At 33.0% G+C, this 5,629-nt stretch overlaps 2 long non-coding RNA genes across 2 annotated transcripts; both read right to left on the bottom strand.

Moving 5' to 3' along the window:
- Window positions 1-441: 441 nt before the first annotated feature.
- Window positions 442-3,311, bottom strand: LOC131645772 (uncharacterized). The gene is made up of 7 exons (XR_009297188.1): window positions 2,625-3,311; window positions 2,464-2,499; window positions 2,132-2,209; window positions 1,660-1,776; window positions 1,436-1,523; window positions 882-1,261; window positions 442-723 (listed from the first exon to the last, which is right to left on the bottom strand). It is a non-coding gene; the product is annotated as an uncharacterized LOC131645772 (long non-coding RNA).
- An 11-nt stretch (window positions 3,312-3,322) lies between these two features.
- LOC131645771 (uncharacterized) lies at window positions 3,323-5,096 on the bottom strand. The gene is made up of 6 exons (XR_009297187.1): window positions 4,807-5,096; window positions 4,506-4,609; window positions 4,081-4,416; window positions 3,872-3,958; window positions 3,448-3,698; window positions 3,323-3,353 (listed from the first exon to the last, which is right to left on the bottom strand). It is a non-coding gene; the product is annotated as an uncharacterized LOC131645771 (long non-coding RNA).
- Between the last annotated feature and the right edge of the window lie 533 nt (window positions 5,097-5,629).

Genomic DNA, 5,629 nt, shown 5'->3' with positions numbered 1-5,629 from the left:
TATTTTTTTTTCAAAATCCCCTAAAATCTGCTTTTTGAAGAATAGATTTTTCACAAGTACAATAAATTTTGTTCAAAATCCCTCTAAAATATAGCTTTTTGTCCATTAGGTATTGTAATAATTTAGCTTTGTTAATAGTCTATTAGGCAGTATTTTGCCTAGTCTAGTGGTTTCTACAAGGCAACTTATTGATTTTATGCTTTTTTATTATATATAATAAGGTAAATCTACTCATCATAGCTAGGGAAAAAGGTTTAAATAAAAGACATATTAATCTTTAGATGACTACTTTATTTAGATGACTACTGTACTTTTTTATTGTTGCAAAATACTGTAATATATGTTTTTTCTTGCAACCCCAGCAAAAGAAGCAAACTGAAGACTATATACCAACATTGGCATGTACTACATTAAACACTTATGCAGCTTTACCAAAACTACTTAACCAATGCACTTTCATGGATAGCCAATATACTATATCCTTAGGCCCTTCCACCAAGTTTAGAATCCATCAAAGCAATTGTAAAATATGTAACCTACATTAACATCAAGTTCAAAGACAAAGACAAATGAGCACAAGGATAACTGAATACAAAGTCAGGACAGTCCATTTTGCCAAGATGAACCACTTCTAGCCAAGAATCTAGAGTATTTAGTACACATTCTCTCATGTGATTCTTTCTTATTGTCACTGAGACATTTCAATTTATCATACAAAATGGCCTGTAATAAACCATTTTGAGAAAGTTAAAACTTTTAAAATAGAAATGCAACATTAATAACATGAAATTAAATACAAAAGCTGGGGTTACATGTTTAGATAAAAATAGGAAATGACAAGAATTCATAGTCAAGCATACAAAGAGTATTTATTTCAGTACCTGCTTACCATTCATTGAAATAGATTTATTCAAGCTCCCAACCAGCTGCCACGAGTTAACGTTGAATAATAGACTTATCCAAGTTTCTTTATAAATTTCTACTCTTGAATAACCTATATCATTGAATCTATAGCAACCTATACTAACATTTCATAAACAACATAACAACAATTGTAACACATGGCCTTCAATTTGTTGATATAAAGGAAACACGGTTAATACTACTTTAAGAACATTTGGCCAATGAGAAATCCAATGATGACATGTTTTCGAAGCCGATGATTTCTGTCTCTTTGCTGAACCTTGTTTCTTTCATATAGCCCATGAAATGCTTCAAACTATCACTTCGGAAAGAGATCCTCTAACTCTCAAGGGTGCATCTGTTTAAATAGAATACTTATATCCTTTAATCATACATGAAACAACTTGCAGGAAAATGTTGTAGTAGTGCTTAGAAGCTAATCCTTGTAATTTCCAACAGAAAACCAGTAGCATAAGTTAATGTCCAACCAGATTTCAAATTATCATGTGTATATGATACAACAGAAACTTACTCTTTCTTTTTGCTAGATGCTTTCATGGCTGCTGCCCGTTCCTCAGCTGCCTTCTTCTCTTCCTCAGTTTCTTGACCAAACACAATCACTACAGACACAAAATTTAGTTAGAAATTGAAAAATCTAACCTAAAACAATGGCATATAGTGAACATGAATAGGTCAATTGAAGACCTGAATGATAACATCACAAAAATCATTGCATAAATGGGAAATGGAACTTACGAAATTATCAACAAATCATCAATGTGCTTGTACCATCTAGCAACATTCACATATTCATTTGATGGAACTGATGACAAATTTGAAAAAACAATGATATCATCTTTTGAAGCTTGGTACCTAAGCATATCAACAATTCATAAGAAACTGAAAAAAATAAAAAATAAACAAAAAAACAATTTTTACATGACCTACCCAGTGATGTAACTGTGTGTAAAATAAACATATATATATATATATATATATATATATATATATATATATATATATATATATATATATATATATATATATATATATATATATATATATATATATATATTTGTGCAGCTAGTTTTGTAAAAACTACTCACTGTCCCAACACCTCATATAACACTTTCTCAAGTCAAACATCATTCCATGTCATAAGTCAATATTATGTCAAAATTAATGCATAAAAGAAATAGCCCGCTATTGTTGTATGGTTTTATGGTACCCTGCAAAAAGACAATTCCTCCTCTTTTGCTTTCAATGCTTCATTAGCTTTTCTCTTCTCCCCATCCTTAAACTTCCGCTTTTTCATGTGCAACAGTGTCAAAGAAAACCCAGGAAATGTCATTCAAAGCAGTGCTTGTATAAATAAGTATCATATCTATGTTATTTATTGTTACAGAAATATATGGAAAACTTGAGCAATATCAATTTATTTTCAGAGTAATAATATTTTAACATCAATGACAGGAAATTTCTCAACTTAATCAAAAATGCATTTCCATGACATAAATTTTTCAACAGGCAGGTCTATAAATATAAAGAAAAGGGATTCACCAATGGATTGAACTTTCAAAGTTTCCTTTCAATTTTCTGCCAAAATATAAAGAAAAGGGAAAATAAGATAGGGATTAGAAACATAATCGTAAGGGAGAAGAAATGTCTTAAAACACGTTTGGAAGGGGAAAATGAACATGTGCTATCAAACCAGAGCATACCTTGTAAATAGAATCTTTGTTTACAGGTATAGGGAGATTGAATTCTCTTCTCGATTCTGCAATAGCTCTCATTCCTTTCCATGTCTGGTCACGAGGCTGCAAAACAAAATACACTCCAAAATCCAATATATCAATCCAGTGACCAACACCTATATATCAGTTCAGTAGCAAGGTAGAGTTCTGACGCAGAGAGTCTTTAGGATCTTCGACCGCGAGCACATCAAAATTGATCAAGATTGCCTAAACAACCTGCAGAAAATGAGAATAGCAAAAGCTGAATAGTATATCAGTACCCCCAAACTGCAGCTACCTAACTGACGCCTCTGATAAGCGGAAGCAGCACTCCAGAGGCCAAAACCAGAGACCGGAAGATTACACCTGCTGCAATTATATCATTGTCACGAGCGGTCTGGATAGTGTTGAAAAAAACCCAAAAGGAAACGTTATAAAATCTAATAATGAAACTAAAAGGTAAATTTAATGTGGAAATAGTTAACGAAAGCATTGTGGAAAATGGTGTAAAAAAGGTGTAAACACATGTGAGAGGTAAATTAGAAAAATGCATATGAAAGAATGGTAACTCATATCTAGAATTCTAGATAACCAATTTCATAAAAAGTCATTAAGAGAACCATTAGATGCAAACTCAAGAATATGGGAGTTTCCATCAACATAGTATCCAAGCAACTTGACATAATTATCATGTTTCAGCCTTGAAACCATAGAAACCTGAAAGCTCAAAAAACCACAAGGTTGTCGATTAAGGGAACAACTTCAATGACCTAACTAAAACTACTAAGCCTAAGTTGTGACACATATATACCTGGGCCAAGCATTCGTCAGCAGGCTGTATATTGGCATCTAACCTCTTGATTGCTGCAGCCTGACCATTCTTAAGAACTCCATAATAAACTCTTCCATACGATCCCTCTCCAATTAGAGAAACTTGTCCAAAGTTATTCGTAGCTTCTTTTAGTTCATCGGCCTGTATCTGCGGAACTTCAATGGGCTGCACTTTAACAGTCTGAGCTCCCAATTTTGTATACTCGGAAGCATGGTAATTTCCATCATACCCTACATAGTGAAAGTTATTAGTAAAATTTCAATGAATGCGCATCAAGTAAAATAATCAAACAATTAACAATGTGAAGTATAGTAATCAACATCCAAATGCATAAATTCTTTTTAGTTGTAAATTATATATATATCATCTCTGATGCAACCCTCTAACTTATGAGTCAAATTACCTGCTGGATTTTTTACAGTCAGTCACTCTCAGCAACCTTGTAGAACTCATCCTCTTGGAAACAGTTAAAACAACTCATGATTCTTTCCTAATAAAGTCAATTCAGAAGCCTGTCAGATCATACTAATAATATTTCCTTTTTAAGCTTGAAGATATAATCCATTAAAAAAATAACACTTCCATGTATGTCAAGTTAAAAACCAATCATACCATCAAAGCCACCGCAAATATATGTTCAAATCTGAAGCGATGCTGCAACCAAATCTTAGATCCGGTGAAACACAGCCATGACATAAAAACAACACACATTATAACACACTATAACATGATAATAGAAACAGCAGAAACACTATAACATGAAAATGTAACTTTTTGTAACTTTATAACACACTCTTTTGTAACTTTTTTACCTTATTCTTCTTTTAAGGAACACACATTCCCCAGCAGCAATATAACACCAAGAAAGCAAGATAAATATACCTACAAATAGGAATACACAGAAAGCGCTGAGAGGCATTTTCAGCAGAAACCTTTCATCAAACACGTCTGCAAACCAGAAAAAAGGGATTAACACACAGTTTATTAGTTATAGTGGTAAACAACCAAAATCCATGTCAAGAAATGAAGATCTTTACATGATGAAACCCATTCACTTTTGTCTTCCGGTTTGATTTAACCATTATACACGGCAATCTTTTTCTACTGTTTTCTTCCCGTTCGAGCATCTTTGCGTTTCAATCTACCAAACAAAAATATCACGAAACAAAAATTATATCAAACTATTCAGATCTAAAAATTTAAATAGAAAAACGGAATAACAGAAGAGAAAAAATGAATAACCAATGAAGGTATGAGAAGGAAGATGAAATCGGTGAGGAAAATCGGTAGATCTGGAAGAAGAAAAGGATGAGATACTACAAGTACACCACATCTTACCTTAGTGCAAGGATGTTGAAAGCTTAAGAGGATGCGGGAAGGACGGGTCTTGATTGGGTTATGGGAGAGAGAACGAAAGGGTATGGAGAGAGAACGAACGAAGCTGATGTGAGAGAAAGGAGGAGGAAGATGGGGGTGGATGAAAGGCAGAAAGAGAACTATGAATTGCAGAAATAGAACGAAAAACAAAAGTGAGCAGAGAGAACACTATGAAAGGGTGTAGAAGATATTCTCTCTTTTTCGGTTTTCAAGGTTTTCAAAGTATGGAGGGAAAATCCAATGGACATTAGGAAACACCCAATAGAAATATTGAAAGGGGACTGCCACTTGGAAGAATGGAGAAATGTGATTGGTGAAATAAAATTTTGATTTAGCAAATTACAATAAAGGGCATTGTTGAGGGTAATTATTTTAGTCATTAAGGGTAATTTGGGGTGTTTGGTGGTATGTTTCATTCTTAGTTAGGTAGTTGAAATGATTTCGAGGATGTATCTCCGAAATATATGGGCATTCTGGAAAATTCGCCGCGGGTGACCAAGAAGGTTAGAGGTGAATATTTTTTTTTTTATAAAGTAAAAAAAGCAAAATTGATCCAAACGAACTGTTATTTTGTGCTATCGATTTTTTTTTATTTTTATGATTTTGACAACAGTATATTTTTTTAAAAAATAACTTTTTTAATAAATAGTATCATTGTCATTTTAAGAATAATGTAAAATAAGAGCTGACATGTCGTATGTATAATTTGAGGATGACAAGATAATTCTTTATCTCATTGGGTTCATTAATTTGGGCCGAACCCGAACCGACCCAAAGAGATGTT

The sequence above is a fragment of the Vicia villosa genome, linkage group LG2 (genome assembly GCF_029867415.1).
Source record: "Vicia villosa cultivar HV-30 ecotype Madison, WI linkage group LG2, Vvil1.0, whole genome shotgun sequence".
Classification (NCBI taxonomy): domain Eukaryota; kingdom Viridiplantae; phylum Streptophyta; class Magnoliopsida; order Fabales; family Fabaceae; genus Vicia; species Vicia villosa.
This window is presented reverse-complemented; position numbering and strand designations above follow the sequence as displayed.